Genomic DNA, 23972 nt, shown 5'->3' on the forward strand with positions numbered 1-23972 from the left:
AGAAAACTTCCTCTCTGTATTAGTCAGTGTTCTCCATTGACACATACAATTAGCCATCATACTCTAAGTATTGTTTTGTCTCTGAACTCCAGACCTACCTCATGCAGAACTTCTCCTCCTTCCTGAGCACCAGCCAACTTTTCATTCATTCAATGAGAACTTCTACAATTTCAAAATCATACAATTGTCCAATGACTTACAGTTTTTAAAATGTTTTCATCTACATTATTTAAATTGGTCATCACAACAGTGAATGAAGTCAGGGAAACCATTATTATTCCCATTTTATAAGTAGAAAACTAAGATCTCCTAGCTGGCAAGTAGCAAAACTTACAGTAAAAAAATAGATGAATTCAATTCTAGTCTGGGATTTGTTTCCTGCCAGAATACTCTCCATTAAATATGACTATGGTTCTCCAACCTCAGGTGAATCAGAATCCCTTAGAGGGCCTGTTACAACACAGATTGCGGGGCCCCAGCCCCAGCATTTCTCATTCAGTAGGTCTGGGGTAGGGCCCAAGAATGTTCTTATTCATACCCGTGCTCCATCACTTTCTCCCTTTCCTTCCCCTTCTCAGCTTCCCTTGTAGGTAGGTGTGATCATGTGACATCATTCTGGCCAATGACATATAAGCAGAAGTCTTCTGGGAAAACTTGTTCTTTCCTGATGAAAAGGGATAGATTTGACTCTTCGTTCTTCCTACTTCTTCCTCCTTAGAACTTATATGTAATGCTTGGAGGTACAGTAGCCATTTTATGACCAACACGTTGAAACTGGCAGGATAGAAAGCAAGAAGCTGGGTCTCTGACAGCACTAGGTTACTTACCTCCAGACTTCTTTTTGTGTGAGAAAAAAAAAAAATCTCTATTTAATGCACTGTAGTCAGGTTCTTTGTTACTTGCAGCCAAATGCATCCTTATCTGATACAGAGTAAAAGAAGGATAGATTGGTACATGAGAGTTTGGGGAACTGTATGAGAAATAGCATTTAACAAGCACCTTTGAGACCTTATTCTGTAGCTGACATCATGCCAGGTGAATGAGACATGGTTCCTGCCCCCAAGGTGTTCATAGTCAAGGTGAAAAGGCCACCATATACACATATAAATAATAATACAAGCACAGAGGTATAAGCAAAATGCTGTGGAAACCCAGAGAAGAAAATCTGCTTAGAGAGGTCGAGAAAGGCTCCCAAGAGGTGACATTTGAGCAAAGTCCTGAAGGATGAATAAAGTGCTGTCAGCTAGAGAAGAGAGAAAAGGCTTTCTGTGATTGTGTCCCTCTCACCCCTACCCTTGGAGGCCAGAGGCTGGCCCAGCTGAGGGCATGTGGGGACAAGCTGCCGGCTGAGTCAACAGCTCAGCAGGAAACTCAAAGTCCAAAGAAGCAGGAGGAGAGTTGTGAGGGTTGGAAAAAAAACCCTGACAGCAGGTTTAGGGAGCCAGAAATCTGGGGCTGAAAGACAAGAGCAAAAGATCAGAGGGCATGTGGGGAGGGGCAGGACAGAGCCTGGGAAGATGGGTGAAGGCTTGTTTCTCAAGCAGGTAAGAAACTCTGGGTACTAAATACCCCATTTCCTGATTTCTTATCATTCAATTTCATTTTCACTCTCAGCCTCATCCTGTTAGGCTGGTAGGAAATTCAGTCTTAGTCCTTCCTGGGGCCTCCCCCTGCACATAAAGCTGTGCTAAGATCTTGGTGTGTTACTCAGCCTGCGGGGTTTTACAGTCCCCTATGCTGCTGTCTCTGTGACACAGGAACTCTGACAATAGCATCCCATCTCCCTGATGTATCATGGATATTTCCACCAAGTGCCTGATACATCCCCTGGCGTTCCTAGAAAGCAGGGCACAGGTCCTGGCTACTGGTGGGCCTCAGATACCTCTCTTTCCTCTCCCCAGGCCCAGGCATCTCTTCTTGGTTTGGGGGAAATACCTCCCTCTAGTCTTGTTTCCACCAGAGACATACTTTCTCACCTTAAGCCCTGTTCAGCTCAAGAGGCTTAGGACTTGAGAAATACAAGCCAGGAAGGGAAGTGTCTCCAGGCCAACTCTGCTGTCCACCTGCTCAACCTCCCTTGAGACTAAGAATAGATCGTTTTAGAATGGGCAGAGGAAAAGGGGGAAATGCAGGGAGAAAAGTTTAAACTTTCAAAGAATTATCGGGCCACACAGTGATGGTGGTGGCGGCGTGGTTTAAAGGACCAAGAGCAGAAGAACATGCACAGCCCAATAGGTGTGAAGATAAGAGTCAGGAAAGGGCCTGACGTGTGGAGAATGGTGAGTATCTGGGCAAAGAGGCTCAAGAGGCTGGAGGGGACACGGTGAGATGGCCTTGGATGACCATTTGCTGAATTTGGATTTTATTCTGTAGGAAACAGAATTCAATAAGCTATGTTGAGACAAGATCCTTTTTTTCTTAAGGGGCAACTCTGATAGAAGGGTGAGAGATTGAGTTGTGAAGAGCCTGTGGTTCACCATAGAAAGAAGCCCGACAAGGGCTAGTAAGAGTTTAAACCAGGGAGTAATAGGGAGATAGAAAAGCATGGTCACAGTTCTGGGGTAAGATCAACAGGATTTGGTCATTGATTGGCTATGAGGGTATGACAGGGAGTGGCAGAGAGCAAGTTGAAGATTCCAAGATTTCTAGCTTGGGAGACTGGGTAGTTGGTAAAGCCATTTACCTGAAGAAGAGAAGGCAGTGGAGACATCAGTAGAGGGTGGGGATGGGTGATGACGAGGAGTGAACTAAACGTATTTAGCACTGGTTATGTGCCAGACATGATTTTACATATATTTTTGTCATAAAAACCCTATGAAGTAGTATTATTATGTTCATTTCACAGATAAGAAAACAAAGGCTCAGAGATGCTGTTGCTCACCCAAGTTTGCTCAGAGAATAATGGAGTTGGGGTTGGAAACTATATCTACCTGACTCCACACTCCAGGCTATCCCTCAGTAGCTTCTAAATGCCATCCAGCTGGGCTATCTAGGAGTCATTCTGGACTCTGAGTGTGGCGCTTGGGAGGTAAGCAGGAGGTACAGGTTATCAGTTTAAGAGTCTTTATTATGTAGATGGTACCTGAAATCATAGGGGCAGATGAGATCAACTGAGGAAAGTGTGTGGTGTGAAAAAAGAAGACAAGAACAGACCCTGGGAAGTTCCTATTTAGGAGCTATGTCAGTTACCCTATAGATAACAGAAAAGACAAGGAACAAGATTAGGACTTGTATTCCTCTCATCACAGAAGTTCTGAGGTGGGGTTCTCAGGGTTAGTATGATGGCTTCATTAGAGACCCAGGCTCTCTCCTTTCTTCCATGATACTTAGTGAGTGTTTCATCCTCAAATTTGCTTCAATCACAAAATGGCCACTTTAGGTCCCACCATCACATTTGAGGCAGCAGGAAAGCAGAAGAGGCCAAGGGAAAAATGTATCTGCCAGCCAAGTGAGCCTGCTCTCAAGGAATTCTTTCCAGAAGACCCATCCCATAATTTCTGCTTACCTTGGCCAGAACTTAGTCATATGACCTACCTTCAAGGGAGGCTGGGAAATGCAGTTCCTTAGCCAGGCCCTTACTGCTTTATCTAAATTGGGGTTGTCTGGGTAGAAGAGAAGTGAGAATGCAAACTGCGTAGGCAACTGTAATCTCTGCCGTAAGTGGGTAGACAGAGGAAAGAAAATGACAAAGAAGAACATTTGGGGGCAGGGGAGAGAATGATCCCATAAAAAACTGTAATAGTTAGGATGCTTTTAGTTTCAATTTATTGAAAACTCAGCCCAAGCTAAACTTTGTTCAAGTAACCCCAAAAATTTACAGGTAGGGCAGGTGTGTTCCTTGGGGCTCTGGCTTTGCAACTTTGCTATTTTCTTGGCTCTGCCCCCAGGCTGCTTCACAGATGGTAATAAAATGGCTGAAGTAGTTCCGGGATTCACATATGCACACCACATTGTCCAGAGCAAGACAGACCATCTTCTTAGCACAAGTCCTGAAATCCATTCATTCAGAAATATTGCTGAGTAACTACTGTGTACATTTTCCTAGATGCTGGTGTTGATGCAGATAATCCATTAACAACCTATAAATCAAAATTGGGGTGAGTTTATTATGAACCAGAGTGAGGATTATAACCCAGAAAGGCTTTAGAAGGCATTCCGGAGAAGCATGGGTTTCAGTACAGTCTCATATCTTTTTAGAACAAAGAAGATACATTAAACACACCCAGGATACATTTTCAAAGAGATATTCACTTGCAAATTAGCAGGTCAACATGACTGTAATGCCAGGAAAGGGACTAATCCAGGCATTACCAATAGGGTGTTGTTACCAATAGGGCATAGAAGGGGAAGTATGCATTCTTAAGAGAGCATTCTTCACTTTAATGGTTAAGCAGATGTACAATGTATGTTTGATAGGCCATAAATTAGGCTTTTTAGTTCAAGCTGAATCAGTTTTGAACTCAAATATTTACCCCATATACCTCAATATGTGAAAATACTCCAAAATGGAGAGTCTTAAAACAACAAACGTTGATTATTTCAGTTTCTGTGGGTCAGCAGTTTGAGCATGGCTTGACTTAAGGACTCCAGGTGCCTCTGACTCGAGGTCTCTCATAAGGCTGTAATCAAGACGTCAGCTGAGTCTACAGTCATCTCAAGATCTAGTAGGGGAGGACCTGTTTCCTAGCTGACTCACAAGGCTGTTAGCCTCTGGTTCTTGCTGCCTGTTGGCCAGAGACATCAATTCATTGCAATGTGGGCCTCTCCATCGGGCTAGAGGTTGGGGGAGTAGCAGGATAGAATTAGTCTTTTTGTAACCTAATCTTGGAAGTGACATTTGTTGATGAAAATAATCCATAGCCAATCTATAAATGAAAATTTGGGTGAGTTTATTCTGAGCTGAAATCTGAGGACCATGGCCTGGGGCCTTTCTTCCCAAAGGAAGAAAGGGCACCAAAGAAGTGAGGTATACAGAGTGGTTATATACCCCCATACAGGCTGTTCCACATATGATTGAAATGTCCCTCCCACAATAGTCACAAGATTGCCCTGTCAGCACAGCACTTGATGGACACAGCAGGTAGTGGGTGTGCTCTCTCAGAGGGCATAGCAGGAGGCAAGTCTATTGTCTTGAGCTGGGCGGTCACAGGTGAGCGCAGCAATCAGTTCCCAGCCTAAGGAAAAATGCTTAATCCTTAAAGAAATGCCAACTTTGGGAGGGGGAGGGAAGTTGCACGTTTATCTCAAGGGCCTTTGCTCTTGCCATAGGGAATATCTAAAGCAGATATACAATGCATGCTCAAGGGCCTCGGTCAGGCCCTTTTGGAAACAGGGTCAGGCCGAATTAGGTTTATACCAAATGGCTTCCTCATATTCTCCAATATATCCTATTGCTTGCCATTTTTATTTGTCAACTTTTTCCATATTCTGTTTGTTTTGAAGTAAATCACTAGGTCCAGTTCACACTCAAGGGGAGAGGATTACTTAAGGGCATGAATACCAGGAGATGGGGATCATGGGGAGCAACTTTGAGGCTCTCTACAACAGAGCTATATTTTAGTCAGTGGAGACGGACAATAAACAATCAATAGATGTATCATATGTGGGTGACAATAAGTGCTATGAAGAAAAATAAAGCAGAGTAAGGCAAGGCCTCTCTCATGAGATGACATTTGAGTAGAGCCTGAAGCAGATGAGGCAGCAGTGGGGGTATCTGTGGAAGGGCATTGCGGATGGAGCAAAGAGCAGATGCAAACTCCTTGAGGCAGGAGCCTACTTGGTGCCTTTAGTGAATCACACAACAAATGTGGCTGGAGGCAAGGGAGGAGATAAAGTCAGAGAGGTGGGGTGGGAGACATATTCCCACAAACAGATTTACAGGACTAGGTAAAGACTTTATTGGAAGGTTCTGGGCAGTGTGTGACAGGCTGTGGTATGGGGAACAGATGGTACAAAGGCTAAGAGTGACAGCAGAAAAACTAGGTGGAATTCTACTGCAGTAGTCCAGGTGAGAGATGATGGAGTCTTGGATTGACTTGTATTGGTGGAAATGAGGATATGTGACTGGATTCCAGATATATTTGATAAGATTTGTGGATAGATTGGATTTACAATATGACAGAGAGGAATCAAAGATGACTCCAAGGCTTTTAGTATGAGCATCTGTAAGGTTGCCATTTCCTGGGCTGGGGAGGACAAATGTGGGATAGAAAATCAAGGATTTGACTTTGGTCTTGTGACCACATTAAGTTTGAGATGCCTGTTAGATATCCAAGAGGAGATATTGCAGAGGAAGTTGGGGTCTGGAGTTCAGGGGTGAGGTCCCGGTTGGCAATAGAAATTTGGGAGTCATAAACATCAAGTTGGCATTTAAAGCCACAGGACTACGTGGGATTGATCACCTAGGGAATAAGTCTTAATGAACAAGACAAGACATCTCTTGGAACCTTTGGATATGGGAGGATGAGGAGAATCTGGGGAAGGGGATTGAGAAGGAGCAGCTGACAAGAAAGGGTGGATGGTACTGGAGAGGCAATCGACAGAGTCCACCTTGGAGGCTATGGAGAGAGGTGGTCTCTACCTCCAAGGGGTTAGGTGGAGCTACAGTATTTGAAAATTGGTAGAAGTCATTGGTGACTTTAGAGAGAGTTAGCGGCTTGCAAAGAGTCCTAGAGCCAAGAGCTGGATGATGGTGGATTTTGGATAGAGCGGAATTTAGAAAAGAGATTTATTGGGGTATGGGCCTCTCCCAAGAATTTCGATGTTAGAAACAATAAAAGCATGAGGGGAAACACTTATTAAGTTTCAAAAGTTTAGAAAATATCTATATCAATAAACACTATAACATTAAAACTCAGACCACAGCAAGAGGGAATTGTTTTCAGTAAATAGGACAAAGGTTAGAGTCTTTATAATGGAAAAAAACATGCAAATTGCTAAGAAAAATACTAAGATCATAATAGGTAAATGGACAAAGGACATGAATAGATAATTCACAAAGGAGGAAATACAACTAGCAAACAAAGATAAAGAAAAATATTTGGCACCATTAGCAAGGAAAGAAATACAGATTAAAACCACAAGATGACGTGTTTTAAACTATCAGATTAGCCAAAAGCTGTTCATACCCTTTAACCCAGTAATTCCAGTTCAGGGAATCCTAAGAAACTAAGCCAAAATGCAGATGAAAGAGCTGGCCACAGTTTTATCTATAACAGTTAATAACAGGAAATAATCCAAATGATGAACAATGAAAGAATGGCTTAGAAAATTTTGGTACATTCATCCAATGGAATATTAATCAACCACATACACTTACCAAAAGATGGAAAGAATTTATGGAAACAGTGTCTTAGTCCATTTAGGCTGCTATAACAAAATACCAGAGACTAGGTAGCTTGTAAACAATGGAAATTTATTTCTCACATTTCTGGAGGATGGAAGGCTGAGAACAGGGGGCCAGCATGGTCGGGTGAGGACCCTTTTCCTGGTTGCAGACTTCTTGTGGTATCCTCATATGGTGGAAGGGGCAAGTGAACTCCCTGGGACTTCTAGTATAGGGGCACGAATCCCATTCATGAGGGCTCCACCTTCATGGCCTAATCACCTCCCAAGACCCCACCTCCTAATACTATCACTTTGGGTCTTAGGTTTTCAACATATGAATTTTGGGGGCGGGGGCACAAATATTCAGACTATAGCACACAGGAAAAGGCCTATATCATGTTAATTGAAAAAAAAAAGGATTGTAAATTGTATAAACCTTATAGTATCACCTATGGGCATAATATTTACAGAAAAAAGGAAATCCATCAAAATCTTTCCTCCAGGTTATACAGGAAGAATGGCTACATTTCTTTCATGCAGCATACCTTTGCTGAGTTCTGTATATGCCTCTCTGTGCCAAATCTTGGGATTACAAAGATAATTCAGAAAGGTCTGCCCTTAAGGAGTTTGCATCTAACTAAATTTGAAAAACTGTTCTGAGGGAGTAAACAATAAAGTCTCAAAAGATACAAACATAATTGGGATCCCAAAATATTACAGCAAAAATGAGCCCAGCCACAAAGTGAATGTTAGCCACACAGTTGGGCCTTTGGTGGCCCTGTCCCGACCTGCAGTCCCAGGGTCAAAAGTGACAGGGCATTGGGTCGGCACACTAGCTGTCAAATGAGTTCTTCTTGGAGACCCCAGTGTGGGCATTGAGGTGGCTTTGACCCCACAGAAATGAAAGTCAAGGAATAGCTAATGGAATTGGAGGATGAAACTGATGATTCCCAAACAATACGTGTTATCTAACTTCCTGCTATAAGAGGTTGGGTACAATCCTGCCTCCGCTGGCCTTTGCGCAGAAGCACCTGAGTGACAACTGGTGGGTCATTGTTCTTCCCTCTGGGGCTGCTCCTCCATCCTACCTCTCTGGCAAAAACCGGTTTGAAAGTTTCTGCTGCAGTGTCAGGGTCAAAGCTGGTGGGAATACTTCAGGTTTCTCATGGATGGAGACAGAGAGAGTCATACCTTCTATTTCTAGAGTCTTCTACGTATATTTCATGTATATTTTTAAAAATTCTGACTCATCTGCAAATTGAAGAATGGTGTCATTGGTTGTGAAACCAACCAACCGTACTAATTATTTTCTGGTAGTGTCACCTCAACTTCACTCCCTTCACTTATCAAATTGCAGCTATTTGACAGATGCTAAATAAGAAAAATAATGGCTCTGACAGCATCAGGAAGAAAGCTCTCCTGGAAAGCTGTTTTCTGTAAAGTTGAAAGGGGTTATTTTCAAAATAGTTAAGTGTTTTGGTCAATGCCATAGCAAGACAGATCTAGAGAGCAAAGACATGATCTTTAAAATAGTTCGTAAAGGTCAACCTAAAGGAAAAATGAGTTTCTGATTGTAAAAATAAGTACACTTAAAAAATTCATTTCTCAGGAGGAACTCTCAATAATTACCATGTAATTAGGACTGTAACGTCTAAAAACAAACTGCTTGAGTTCAAATCTTGGCTCTGCCACTTACTAGCTGTATGACCTTGAGCAAGTTACTTAATTTCTCCGTGTCTCAGTTTTTTCCTCATCTGTAAAATGGGGATAATGATAGGACCTACCTTATGAGGCTGATATGAGAACTAAATGAGTTAATATTTCTAAACAGCTCTGAGTATGTGATACCTGCTATAACTGGTATGTTATACCTGCTATATAAGTGCTTGTTAAATAAAAACATTAATAAAATCAAAGTAAATGATCATTTTTCTTGCTATCACTTATTAATAAAGCAATATGACTAGTAAGAATAAGCACATAACATAATAAGCACATAATGTGGCAATATACTCATATTATTCATTTATGTTTCTTCTTTCTCTAGTTGTCCTTCCCTCCCCCTTTCAAGAAGGTGGCCGTGCTCTCTTGTACCTGTGGCTTGAGGGATTCTTTTGGAACGGGGAGCCCCTGAGAGCAGAAGGTGCCTGAAACCAGTGGCTCATCCAGTCTTTAATGAAAGCCCAAGTCCATTGAAGTGATGGGTGATGCTGAGTGTTGCGGGAGAGGTGGAGGTGGGTGATGCCTGTGGATACAAGAAGAGGGGCAAGAGGAGGAGAGTTCCTGGGGAAGGGCCTAGATGCTGGGGGCCTGTGCAGGGCCCCGAGTGGTGGCACCCCCTTAGGGGGATGGCTGCGTGTGCGCCATGGAAGGCAGAATCCATCTTCCATGCCTCACCTGACCCAGAAGCAAGGAGCTCCAGACTCCAGGGTTCTTGGATTATGACGATGTCATCCTTGACCATGAGGAGTCAAAGGTTAAAGTACTGACCTTTAGAAATATAATGCAAGCCACATATGTAGTTTCAAATTTTCTAGCTACTAGAATCTAGTAGCTACGTTAAAAACCATAAAAGGACACAGGTGAAATTAATTATAATATATTTATATCTAAAATATTATCAATTCAACATGTAATAATAAAACAAAATTACAGATATTTTACTTTTTTTGTACTAAGTCTGTGAAATCCAGTATGCAGTTTACACTTAGCATATCTCAATCTAGACCGGACTCATTTCCAAGTGCTCAATAGCCACATGTGGCCAGTGGCTATTATATTGGACAGGCCAGGGTTAGAAGCTCTTCTCTTGTTTTCCTGATTCCACATAAGCTTCCTGGATTCTAGTGTGACCCTGACAGGGAAAGGAGACCCCAAATTGTTTATGCAACAAATATTTACGGAATGCCTATCATCTGCTTAGGCCCATAGTTCCCAAAATGTGTGTTGAGGCACTCTAGCAAGCTGCAGCGAACTCACAGAGGCTTCAGGGGATATTTTACATTTTCTAGTGAAACATCTGAACACTGCATGCACTACTAACTCACGGAGGGTCACAGTTTCAACATTAGATCGCACTACATTCCTCTTTAGATGCCGTCCATCTTTGTGAAGCTGGGCTTTCAGCAGCTGCTGTGATTAAAAAAAACCAATACTGTAGGAAAATCAATATGGAATAGGAGGTGAGGCAATGTCCACTCTAATTCCAAGTTTGGAAGGGTTGGCAGTGCCCAGCAGATGCACATGTTCCATTGGTAAGTGACGGTGGTTAGAATGAAATAAAAATACTATTTTTCTTTCAGTTTGTGTGCTTTATGTTTTTCAAACAACTACTAAGGTGTTAGGACACAAATACTTATAGTTTAGACCTAACTACTTAGTAAAATAGAACTTTTTAGGTATTTCTTTTGGCTTAGGGGCTCCATGGAAAATCCGCTAAAACACCAGGTGTGTCAAGAACATCTGGGGAGTACCAGATGGAGCGTTCATCTAGGCCCTTGCAGGAAGGGTAAACAAGACCAAGATGCCACTTTGTGCAGCTTACCTGGCACTAGGGGACAGACACTAAACAATCAGGTGACAAGCAAAGTTGATTTGAGATTTCCTCTCAGAGGTGAGATAGGGTTTGGGAATTAGAATTAGGTTGATTTAAAGGGAATAAAGGAAGTGATATTTCTTACACATCAGACTTTGTAGATGTTGATTTATTAGATAAACACCTGTGCTGGGCAGGCTGTATGTGATTGTTTTAATGAAAGATTTATTTTAAGAGTGTTCATGGAAGTGAGGAAAACAAATATCGTCTTCATGGGAACACTGGAAAGCCACTCCACCAGTCCTCAGGGTTAGAACAGGAACACTGACATCCCTGCACCCTGTGGAGACTGGTCATTGGGTCAGGAACTGGAAGGTCATTTGGGACACTGCCAAATCTCTTCTTTCTGTGTCTTTTGGGTTCTGTTCCCAATACCTGCTGCTCTCTCCCATGTCTGCCTCCTAGCTTCTGCTTACTTAGAGCTCCTGCTTTCTTTCTTTCTTTGTTTTCCTTCACTTCTGCCTCTACTATAGCCTACTAACTCTTTCCACATATCTCTGGGTTAAATTTCAGAGAGAAAGAATAATTGGTCCATTTAGTAACTTGTCCCTATTGGGCAAAGCTCTTATTTGTGTACACCTTATCAGCCATTGGTCAGCCCAGGAACTGGCAGTTCTTGTGCCGTCCGTGGCTCAGTCATCTGTGGCAACAGGTGTGTGTGTGAGGAACCTTCTAAGGGTTCTTCCTCAACAGAGCCATGGAGAGAACATTGCAGACATGCTGAGCTTTACACTCTCAGAACAGAGAGTAAGATTGTATCCTCTTCTGGTTATATTTTTGAAAAAAGGATTATTCAAATTATTCACCAAAATTAAAAATACAATATATCATTTTCAGCTGCTCAACAAAAATGAAATACTTAGATGTAAACCTAAAAAAATGTGTAGGACTTATGTGTTGAAAACTATACAGTGCTGATGAAAGAAATCAAAGATCTAAATTAATGGAGACACGTCATGTTCATAGATGGAAGACTAAACATAGTCTTCCCCAAATTGATATACAGGTTTAATATAATTCCTACCAAAATACCAGCAAGATGTTTTGTACATATAGACAAGATTATTCTAAAATTTATATGGAAAGGCAAAAGGAAATAGAATAGCTAAAAGAATTTTGAAAAAGAAAAATAGGAGGCTTCAGTCTACCTGATTTCAGCCCTTATTATATAGTTACAGTAATCTAGACTGCACGGTATTGGTGGAGGGTTAGACACTGAGCTGAATGAAACAGAACAAAGAACCCAGAAATAGACCTATACGAATAGGTCCAACTGATTTTTTTGATGAGAAAGCAATTCAACTGATGAACGACAACCTTTTTAACAAGTGGTGCTAGAGCAATTAGACATCATGGAGAAAAAAAAACCTTGGCCTACGACTCATATCTTATACAAAAATTGACTCAAAATAGATCATGGACTTAAATGTGAAACTACGAGACTTTTAGAAAAGAACATAGGAGATACATCTTCAGAATCTAGGGTTAGGCAAAGAGTTCTTAGATTTGACACACAAAAATATGATACATAAAGGGAAAAATATGATACATAAATAGGACTTCATCGAAATTACAAACTTGCTCTGAGAAAGGCCCTTTAAAAGAAGGAAAAGAGAAGCTACAAAATGGGAGAAAATATCTGCAGATCACATATCCCACAAAGGACTAATATCTAGGATACATAAAGAACTTTAAAAACTCAACAATAAAAAAATCTAATTAAAAAAATAAGCAAAACATATTAAGAGACATTTAACCAAAGAGGAAACATAGATGACAAATAAACACATGAAAAAATGTTCAACATCATTAGCCATTAAGGAAATGTGAATTAAGACCACAATGAAATATCACTACACATCTATCAGGATGGCTAAAATAAAAAGTAGTGACAGGGGCTGACCCCATTGCCAAGTGGTTAAGTTCGTGCACTCCGCTTTGGTGGCCCAGGGTTTTGCTGGTTTGGATCCAGGGCATGGACATGGCACTGCTCCTCGGGCCACGTTGAGGTGGTGTCCCACATGCCGCAACTAGAAGGACCCACAATAAAATATACAGCTATGTACTGGGGGAGATTTGAGGAGAAAAAGCAAAAAAGAAAAAAAAGAAGTGGTGACAATACCAAATTCTGGTGAGGATGCAGAGGAACTGGATCACTCATACATTGCTTGTGGGAATAGAAAATGGTACAACCACTTTGGAAAACAGATTGGCTGTTTCTTTTAAAACTAAACATGAAACTACCGTATGACCTAGCAATTGCACTCCTGTGGGTTTTATCCCAGAGAAATGAAGACTTGTGCTCACACAAAAACCTGTACACAAATGTTTACAGCAGCTTTATTCATAACAGCCAGAACTGGAAACAACAAAGATGTCTTTCAATGGGTGAGTAGTTAAACGAACCGTGGTACATCCATACCACAGAATACCACTCAGCAGTAAAAAGGAGCAAACTGTCCATACAGGCAATAACCTGGATGAATCTCCAGAGAATTGTGCGGAGTGAAAAAAAGCCAACCCTCAGAGGTTACATAGTGTTTAATTCCATTTATATAACATTCTTGAAATGACAAGAATGAAAATATGGATATGGAGAATAGATTAGTGGTTGCCAGCGGTTAAGGAGGGGGTGGAGGTGAGTATGGTTATAAAAGGGCAACAAGAGGGATCCTACAGGTGATGGAAATGTTTTGTGTCTTGACTGTCTCAATGTCAAGATCTTGGTTCTGAGATTGTACTAAAGTTTTGTAAGATGTTACCTCTGGAGAAAACTGGTAAAGTTTCCTGGGATCTCTCTTTATTATTTCTTACAACTATATGTGAATCTACAATTATCTCAAAATAAAAAAGTTTAATTAAAAAAATAATTGCAAGGAATGTGATAAACTTCCAGACACAAGTCTCATATAGATTAATAGGTTATTAAGCAAGATCTCAGCCCAGGATCCCTCAGATGCAAGTTTACTGGTGGATGGAACTTTTTCAGAAGGTCTTGGTAGATTGAAAGTGCTAATGTTTCCCCAAAACTAAATTAACTCCCTTTATCATGGGCAAAATTAAATCCAATGTATATAAAAACATCTGGAGAAAGCTGTGTAAATCCAGATGTTTCTACAGCCATGAAAATAGATCGTAACAGAGTATTGTAAGTTTGTGAAATACATGTGTGTAGCAAGAGGGCATGCTTATAAAACCGTGTGGAGAATGTTACAGATACCACCTGTGTGTTTCAACTCTCAGTTCCTACAGTTCTGAGAGTAGCTTCCGGTCAGCAGCTGGGACGTGGTTGTGGTTGTTGGCTCCTGCAGGAGGGCAGACTGACTGGCTGGCTATCTGTTGTATCTCCCCTGCGCTAGGGCCTTTACATTACCCAGTTTCACCTTTAGCCTTACACCGGGAGGTGAGTAACATTACCCACAGAGCAGACAGTGAGTCTCTGAATGCCTCAGTGAAGACATTTGCCTCAACTGCTGACTGAGATTCAAACCCATGGCATTCTAGGCCCCAAACGAGTAAGTGGCAGCCAGGAAGTCAAACTCAGGTGTCTCTGTCTCCAAAACTCAAGCTCCTCACTGCTACCCTTCCTGGCCCGCCAGTCACCTCTTGAGGTGGCTTGCATTAAGTCATGTGTTTGCCAGCCCCAGCTGTGTCGTCCGAATGCCCAGATGCCCCTAGGATACAGCAAGTCTTTGTCCTCCCTGTAGCTGCTGGGGCCAGGCAGAGACAGAGATGGGCTGTGGGTGGGAGGGAGGGCCCTCTTTCATTCACACCTTACAAGTGGCTTTGTTGAGTTTGTTTTTCCCTTTCGAACTGTCCTAATTGTTCAGTTTAACCAGATTTTAATTTCCTAGGAGGGAAGTGGGGGAGGAGAAAAGAGAATATGAAGGCACAGTGAGATATCTACCAAACTATTCCTTCTTCCAAGGCCTCTCCACGTGTACCCTTACCGAAAGTTCCAGGTGTGCCTCTCTGGCCCCGAGTTCTAATCCTGCCAAGGCTCAAGCAGAGGTGAGCCAAGGCCATCAGAAAGAGCAGTACTCCTACATGAACAGACATTTCTCCAAAGAAGATATACGGATGGCCAATAGGCACATGAAAAGATGCTCATCGTCACTGATCGTCAGGGTAATGCAAATCAAAACTACACTAAGATATCACCTTACACCCATTAGAATGACAAAAATATCTAAAACTAATAGTAACAAATGTTGGAGAGGTTGTGAAGAAAAAGGAACCCTCATACACTGCTAGTGGGAATGCAAACTGGTGCAGCCACTATGGAAAACAGTATGGAGATTCCTCAAAAAATTAAAAACAGAACTACCATACGATCCAGCTATCCCACTACTGGGTATTTATCCAAAGAGCCTGAAGTCAGCAATCCCAAAAGTCCTGTGCACCCCAATGTTTATTGCAGCAATATTTACAATACCCAAGACATGGAAGCAACCTAAGTGCCCATCAACAGATGACTGGATAAAGAAGATGTGGTACATATATACAATGGAATACTACTCAGCTGCAAAAAGAACAAAATCATCCCATTTGCAATAACATGGATGGACCTTGAGGGAATTATGTTAAGTGAAATAAGCCAGCTAGAGAAGGATAATCTGTGTATGACTCTACTCATATGAGGAATTTAAAAATGTGGACTAAGAGAACAGTTTAGTGGATACCAGGGGAATGGTGGGGTGGGGGTGGGCACAAAGGGTGAAGTGGTGCACCTACAACACGAATGTACATTAATGTACAACTGAAATTTCACAAGATTGTAACCTATCATTAACTCAATTAAAAAAAAAAAAAAAAGAAAGAGCGGTACTCCTGTGACCTGAAGCTGCTGGGCTCCTGGAAACTTTCTTTGTTGCTTTTGTTTGCTAGACTTTTGTATGGTGCTCTTTTGACTATATTTACAGGGTCTAGGATTGGGAATAGGGAAAGAGAAGGAGAGAGTGAGGGCAGGCAGGTGGGAGGAAAGAGGTGAACCAATGCTATGAAGTCACTCATCTGAAGACACTGCCTTCAAGGTCACGTCCAGTCTGATATTCAGACCATTGTTGGGGCCGGCCTGGTGGTGCAGCGGTTAAGTTTGCATGGTCTTCTTCGGTGGCTGGGGGTTCGGTGGTTCAGATCCCAGGTGCAAAGCTACGCACTGCTTGTCAAGCCATGCTGTGGCAGGTGTCCCACATATAAAGTAGAGGAAGATGGGCACGGATGTTAGCTCAGGGCCAGTCTTCCTCAGCAAAAAGAGGAGGATTGGCAGTGGATGTTAACTCAGGGCTAATCTTCATCAAAAAAACAAAAACAAAACCAAATAACAGACCACTGTTGATTTTTTCTGTCAACAATGATATGTATTTTATTTTTAGCATCTTTAGCTGATTCTTTTTGTTTTTTGGGGTTTTTTTTCTGCTTTTTCTCCCCAAGTCCCCCCAGTACATAGTTGTATACTTTAGTTGAGGGTCCTTCTAGTTGTGGCACATGGGACGCCACCTCAGCGTGGCCTAATGAGCAGTGCCATGTCTGCACCCAGGGTCCGAACTGGAGCCTGTGAACTTAACCACACGGCCACGGGGCCAGCCCCTAGCTGATTCTTTCTCATGATCATGTCTTGTTATTTTATCGCCTTCTGTTCTCATTTTATGGACATCATTCCCTACTGAATATCTGAAGTCAACCTTGGTTGCACACTGGAATTACATGAGAACTTGAAGAATACTAATGCTGGGGCCAGCCCCATGGCCAAGTGGTTAAGCTCTGCACTCCGCTTCGGTGGCCCAGGGTTTCACTGGTTTGGATTCCGGGTGCGGACAGGGCACCGCTTATCAGGCCACGCCGAGGTGGCGTCCCACGTGCCACAACCAGAGGCACTGACAACTAGAATCCACAACTATGTACTGGGGGGCTCTGGGGAGAAGAAGAGAAAAAAAAAGAATACTAATGTTTGGGTCCCATCCCAAGAATTCTGACTTACCTGGGGGACAGCAAAGTCTGGGGAGCAGTGGCCATCAGACTTGTAAAAGCTCCCAGCTGATTCCAGGATGCAACTGAGACTGAGAACCATTGTCTCCGAGGATCTGAAATCCCTAATTTTTAAGTCCTCATTGTTCTGGTAACTGTTTTCTCAGGTACAAGTTGCTTCTTTCTTTGAGATTTTTGTTTCTTTTTGATAGTGTTGGCATTTTTCAGAGGCTGAGCGAGCTGCCCTTCTGCCACCTGGGTTACACCTCTGCCTACACCCGGGGCTGCCCCTGCAGCCTGGCTGCACCAGTTACCACGTGGAGGTGATGAGAGGGGTGCCTCAGCTTACTTTGCGGCTTCCCATCTCCACTTCCTTGAGGAATGCGGCTCAGCCCTTATGGAGAGAGCCTTTCTTATTTTCAAGAGCAGCTGTATTGTCTTTCACTTTTCTCCCTCCCTCCTTCCCTTTCTTCCTTCCTTTTTGTGTCTTTAAAATCTCTTCTCAGGGTCTTCTAAGGAAGTGGAGATTACAGCATGAGTTTAGTTCACATTCTTAAAACCTGGTGATTTTACTTTTTAACTTTATACACTTCTGTGTTATTTGAATTATTCTCTCACAAACGTATTACTTTTGTAATAATCCTTTAAAATATTTTAATGAAAAGTTACAAAGTCTATGTAATAATCTGGAAAAATGTTTATGATATAATGCTAAGGAAAAAAGTAGAAGTATGTGCAGGAGGATAACAACAATGTAGAACAAGAGAGTGACAAAAAACAAAATTTATCCATGGAAGACAGACTGGGATGAAACACATAAGAAATAGTGTTTATGCTTACATGGTGAGACTGGATAAGTTTTTTGTTCTTCATATATTTTTGTATTTTATATATACATATATATACATTTTTTAAGAGCATATTCTCATTTTTAATGGGTGAGGAAATCGAACCATTCATGTTAAAGGAGTTTAGTCAACTGCAGAAGTTGCCCATGCTAAGAAATGGTTTGTGGGAGACATCTAAGATCAAAGAAGCTGACTGGAGTGTATCCTAAGGAAGGTATGAATGGAATGTGATTATTGTCAGAAAAAAACTAACATTGTCAACTGTACCTTAATGTACCAGGCATGAAGTCATAGTTTAGTGGACATTTGTTTACCTCTATTCTCTTTTTTCCAGCAAGAGTGCCTTTTATTCTTTTGGGCATCCACCCCTCAACAACCCATGAAGTGTCTGGGGTTCCACCTTTGCCTCAAGAGAAACAGCACATGACCTAGGCACAGGCCAATCAGTGCATCACATTCCTCTTGCCTCATGATTGGTTCAATGGTAAGCAAGTAATTTAAGCCTGTTAAATTGAAGCCACTGCAAAGAAGCTCTTTTTTGTGTGTGTGTTGTTCTTGAACTTGAACTTTGTGGCTGCAGCAGCTGTAGCTATCTTGTCTCCATGGGGAGCCTGAGAAGTAAGCAACACATGGAGGGGAACAAGTCATTTGAACCCCAATCTGGCCATGGTGAGGCCATGTCTTCTGCCTGCCCTTATATTTTGCAGCTTTGTGAGCCAACACATTGTGTAAGCCAGGTTGAGCTGGGTTTTTAGACACTGACAACCAAAATAGTTCTACAAACTGTGCTTATGGAGGTTTGGTTTAGAAGGAAGACCAGAGAGTAAGAATATCTTGCCTTTAATCCAGTGCTTTCTTAAGAGAGCTGATGCTCTGATTCCTGACCTTCATCCCTCTTCACTGGGCAGACGTATTTCTCTCCTGGAGAAATAGTCATTCATTTGGTTAGCCTAACTTGATGAAAATATCTCACCATGGCACCCAACTCATATTGCTGATTCCAGATTTACCAAACTGTTTTCTGACCTGTGATTTGGCCCCTTGACTGGGTTGATGACCAGGTAGGCGCCCTCCCATGGTCCGTGAACACATTGGCATTACATGTGTTCAGTCAGCCTCCTGTGAGTTTGGTTAAGCAATTAGTTGCTAGAGTTTGAGTGAACTGGAAACCTTGAGATTCTGGCTGCAAAGCTGAGAACAATCTCAGCTCCATGGTGACTCATCATAATCCAGAGGAGCCAACTAATTTAAGACTCCTTGTATCTCTCTTTAGCTTTGACAAGGTCATTCACATAAAAAAGGGTTAAGAAAGGCAGAGTATGCATATTCAGTATGTAATCCTGACAACATTAGTTGGCTCTGGGACATGGCAGACCTGGGTTTGCACTACCACTGTTTTTGGTATAGTCTTGGTCAGGCCACCAGCTCCCTAAGCCTCTATTTTGATTCTTCTACTATAAAGTGGAAATAATAACACTTTACTCATGAGGTTGTTGCAAGAACAAAGTGGAACAATGTATATGAAGCTGAGTACAATAAAATAACACTTAAGAAGTGGATTTTCCATGAAGCTAATGAAACTTCAGGGCCCGAGGAGGGGCTCTGGCAATGTATTCACTTGGTCATATGTTTTTATAAAATTTGCAAATTTAAGATATTTTTGCAATTATTTTTCCTAAATCAGGTCCCCCAAATCTTGTACCAGTACTATCTCTTTTAAACCCCACCACAATGCTACAAGATAGTTATACATCATTTTACAAATGAGGAAACTGAGACTTATGGATATTAAGTAACTTTTCTAAGATCACACTGTGAGTGCTGAAGCCAGGATTCAAACCTAGGCAGTTTGCACCCAGGGAATGTCCAGGGACCATGGCTTGACGGTTCTACCTGGTTTCCCACATTTGCCGGGGCTGAAGAATAGCCAGGGAGTCCTTATTAAAGCACAGATTCACGGGGCCCACCTCAGAGCTACCAAATTGGGATCTCTAGGGAAGGCCCTTGGAAATCTTTTTTTTTTAAAGATTGGCACCTGAACTAACAAATGTTTTCCATCTTCTTTTTTTTCCCCCTGCTTTTTCTCCCCAAATCCCCCCAGTACATATTTGTATATTTCAGTTTCACAGAGGAGGCAGAATTTAAAGTGAGCCTTGGAGAATAGACAGAACCTTGCAGAGGAAACAAGGGAGGAAGCTCCACTGTCTATATCTTGTACAAAACAAATGTGATAAAATGAAACCTCTGTAGTTCCTTATTTATGAACTGAAATAGACATTCACTGAGATCACTGAAACAGTAAAGTTATGTCACTTAAAAGAATTTTGGTTAATTTTGCTCCTGGTTAACTGTTGTTGACAAAATTTGGCATCAGCTGAGTCAAAGTTATTATTTTTTTAAAATGAAAGCTCTCAGTTTATTTGAGCAAACACGAAGCTGTCACATTAGGAACCCACCTGACAAAGATCCAGCATGGTCACAGAAGTTTCCAGTCGAAAGAAAACAAGTGCACAGCAACAGTGAAGAACTTTAACATCACTGATGAGCTGGCATATGTTCACACACCACACTGGCACTCTTTTGCCAAAAGTAAATGGAAAAATAAAGCTTTATAACTTGTCGAATCTGGGGAAGCAAAGAAGAAAAGTCTACCACAGGGGCTGCAGATTTTGCATATGAATTGACATGCCCGCAACTAATTTGCCTTGTGTAACATCTGAATGTCCGCTAAACTTTCTCCTAAATACATAGGCATGTACTTCGGAGATTCTAAAACATGGAAAAACCATTTCTTTTTAAGTTTATGTATGGAAATTCTAAACATATACAAAAGTAGAGCAGTGTAAGGAATTCCCATGTACCTATCACCCAGTTTCAACAATTATTAACATTTTACTAATTTTGAGGAGCAGTTTAAAAATCCAAGACGACCAGTGCTTAGCAGTTAAGGAATCTGAAAGGGTTAAAACGGTCATTCAAATAATTTGGGAGAGGAAAATAACAGCTTTTAGGTAAATTTCCTAAATGATTTGGGCAAGAAATTTTTTTCTTTTTAATAAGGAAACCAGTGTAAAATAGAAAAAGATAATGTTAACTTTTGGAATAGCTCTTTTGCGTAATATCACTTCACTCAAATCCCCCAAATACTATACTATATGAAGGGAAACCTGTTCTCTGTACCCTTCCTTCTGCAGCCCAAAGGACAAAACAGTTCAACTCAATTCCCTTTGCAGACCCTGCGCTAGACCCTGTGGGGAGTTCCTCTGCGCTAGGGGACACTAGAGGGAAGAGTTGCGAAGTTTGACCAGTTATTTGACAGGCTTTATTGAGACACTGGTGTTTGAGTGGCATCTTTAAGAGTGGATTCTATATCTAAAAGCAGACATGGAAGGGGGCAGAATCTCAGGCTGAAGGAACTGCATGTACGAAGATGGGAGGCAAGAAGGTACAGGGTGAGTTTGGGGGTGTGGTTACATTATAGTGTTTGTGATGGCAAGGCAATTCAAATGCTGGAAGAATCTTAAAGGTGACATCGGAGAGCAGAGGTTAAAGCCATAGGTTCTGTCTACAGACAGACTTGTCTGGTTACCTACCACCTTGGCTAACAGTGCTTTTTGTTAACCAAAGAGCCATTCCCAATGTGTTTTCCTTGCTGGTAGTGCTGCCTCACTCTCTAAAGGCTGAACATGCCAGATACTAATTTATTAGTCTCTCTTGCAGCTAGGGCATGGCCATGTGATCCAACTCTGGCCAAAGAGACCCGAAGGGAAATCTGCAGCGGGACTTCTGGAAAGAGTTTTCTCCCTAATAAAAAACGACTCTAAAGCAAAAACTTCTTTTTCCCTTTGAACACAGTTGTATGACAGTGTGAGCTTTGGAGCTATGGCAGCCATCTTGTGACCATGAAGGCACAAGCTGAGGATGAAAGCCAACATGCTGAAGATGGCAGAGGAGGAAGACAGAAAATGATTCAGTCCTTGTAGACATCATTATGCCACTCTACGTATGCCTCCCCTATGTGTGGAACTTTATATTTTGTGAAATAATACACTTTCCTTATTGTTTAAGCCATTTTGAATTCCCTAACCCCTGGGTAATATTAGCCCAGAAAGCAGAAAAGAAAATAAATAATTCTCCTACTTAGGTTATTTCTTCTTTGCAGCCTTTTCTTGACTTTTTAAATTAAATATTTAGAACATACAAGTGCATAGAGAGAGTAACAACAATTCTTCTATATTTTTGAAAAACCTCATGTCTAGCCAAAGCATACACTAAAAATAAAAGGGCTTATGGGAAACACAGAGTTAGGAACAGGCCACTCAAAATCTTAAGAAGTTTGTAATTAGAGCCCTGATGACAAAGATAACCATCCTAATAAAGACCCGGGCACAGTTCACTCTCCACTGGCATTTGCAGCCAACCACATGGCCGGGCCTTTCTTTGCAGCCTTATACCCGGGCACTCTTGTTTCCTCTTTAGAGATGAGGGTCCTTAAAGACGTTTGCTTCCAAAAGAGACTATTTTCACCAAAATTAAAAATAAATCTAGAAGCAGTTTTTTTCTGAGGAAGATTAGCCCTGAGCTAACTGCTGCCAATCTTCCTCTTTTTGCTGAGGGAGACTGTCACTGAGCTAACATCCGTGCCCATCTTCCTCTACTATCTATGTGGGATGCCTGCCACAGCATGGCGTGCCAAGTGGTGCCATGTCCATACCTGGGATCTGAACTGGTGAACCCCGGGCCACCGAAGCAGAATGTGCGCATTTAACTGCTATGCCACTGGGCCAGCCCCCTAGAAGTAGTTTTCTTAAATCACTTTATTTAAACATAAGGAGAAGTATCTTCATAATTTCTGATCTGTACTCTCAAATTCCCCAGGTTAATATAGTGAAAAATGTAGAGCTTCTTGAAGCCACTAAGTCAGCCACTATATCCACTAAAGGAAGGTGCTTTTGTGGGATTTTCAGCTTTTTCCTTAGGGACCTCAAATATGATGAAGGCTTTCTCTTTGTCAGAAAGCTTGCCCTGATGACTTCAAAATATTAACATACTGAAAAAATCGCATATAAACCAACTTGGTTTCTGTGTTATGTTGATACCATTCCCTAATCACCTTTCACATGTGAGCCAGTAGTATTAAAAGAACACCAGTTTGGTTAAAATGGTCAGTTTTACGTTATGTGTATTTTACCACAATTAAAAAAAAAAAAAGGACTAACTGGGCACATGAAACAAACAAACAAACTGAGGACTGAAAAGAGCTCTTGTTTATGTGGGCTATATCTATCAGTGTTTATTAGTTATTAAAACTGAGAAATTCAGGGGCTGGCCCCGTGGCCGAGTGGTTAAGTTCGCGCGCTCCGCTGCAGGCGGCCCAGTGTTTCGTCGGTTCGAATCCTGGGCGCGGACATGGCACTGCTCGTCAGACCACGCTGAGGCAGCGTCCCACATGCCACAACTAGAGGAACCCACAACGAAGAATACACAACTATGTACCGGGGGGCTTTGGGGAGAAAAAGGAAAAAATAAAATCTTAAAAAAAAAAAAAAAAATTAAAAAAAAAAAAAAAAAAACTGAGAAATTCAAAAAACAAACACTGGTGTGAACAGATGGTGCTATTAACACTCCTGTACCCATCACTCAGCTTCAGAAATAAAATTCCTAATGTCGTTGAATTCCCTCGTGTGTCTCTCCCTGAATGCATTGCTTCTCTGTCACCTCCAAGTAGCAACTATCCAGGATTTGGTGTTTATCATTCCCGTGTCTTTATAATTTTTTCCAAATTTGGATACATCCCTGGAGACATACAGTTTTAAAATAAGCCAATGCAATCATACTATATGTAGTATTCTGCAATTTTTATTGGTTATTCTTGGTTTGTTCACCCTTACAGGTGCCCTTGGTCACCCACCCCCTCCCAAATCAGGGGGTCACTTCTCCCTAGTACTTTATTAGCATGCCTGATGTCTTGCTTCTAGTCCCTTTCAGAAATTATGGTAGGACACTGTGAGATAACGGAAAATATACATTGGTCTTTGCCCCTCTTCCTGACACAGCACTCTTGAAACCTTTGTAATTTCCTGGGTGATAGGAGTGTCTTTTGTTCTAATGAGGTAACTCTGGGTGGGCTCCCCGATAGCTCCTGGTTGAGGGCTGGTTACTGGAAAGACCAAGCCATGATTAGAGCTTGGGATTTTCATTCCTGCCCACCGTTCTCTTGAGAAGGGAGAAGGGCT

General features: G+C 41.8%; 1 long non-coding RNA gene across 3 annotated transcripts; it reads left to right on the plus strand.

Moving 5' to 3' along the window:
* Positions 1 to 1274: 1274 nt before the first annotated feature.
* LOC123275821 (uncharacterized) lies at positions 1275 to 23253 on the plus strand. Of its 3 annotated transcripts, XR_006511913.2 has the most exons (5): positions 1275 to 1544; positions 2846 to 3028; positions 9374 to 9560; positions 18071 to 18220; positions 21592 to 23253. It is a non-coding gene; the product is annotated as an uncharacterized lncRNA (long non-coding RNA). The 3 variants fall into 3 exon arrangements; XR_011493270.1 differs by lacking the exon at positions 2846 to 3028 and having other exon boundaries at positions 1353 to 1544; XR_011493271.1 differs by lacking the exons at positions 1275 to 1544; positions 2846 to 3028 and adding an exon at positions 1569 to 2279.
* Positions 23254 to 23972: the final 719 nt, after the last annotated feature.

Source organism: Equus asinus, chromosome 12, assembly GCF_041296235.1.
Source record: "Equus asinus isolate D_3611 breed Donkey chromosome 12, EquAss-T2T_v2, whole genome shotgun sequence".
NCBI lineage: Eukaryota > Metazoa > Chordata > Mammalia > Perissodactyla > Equidae > Equus > Equus asinus.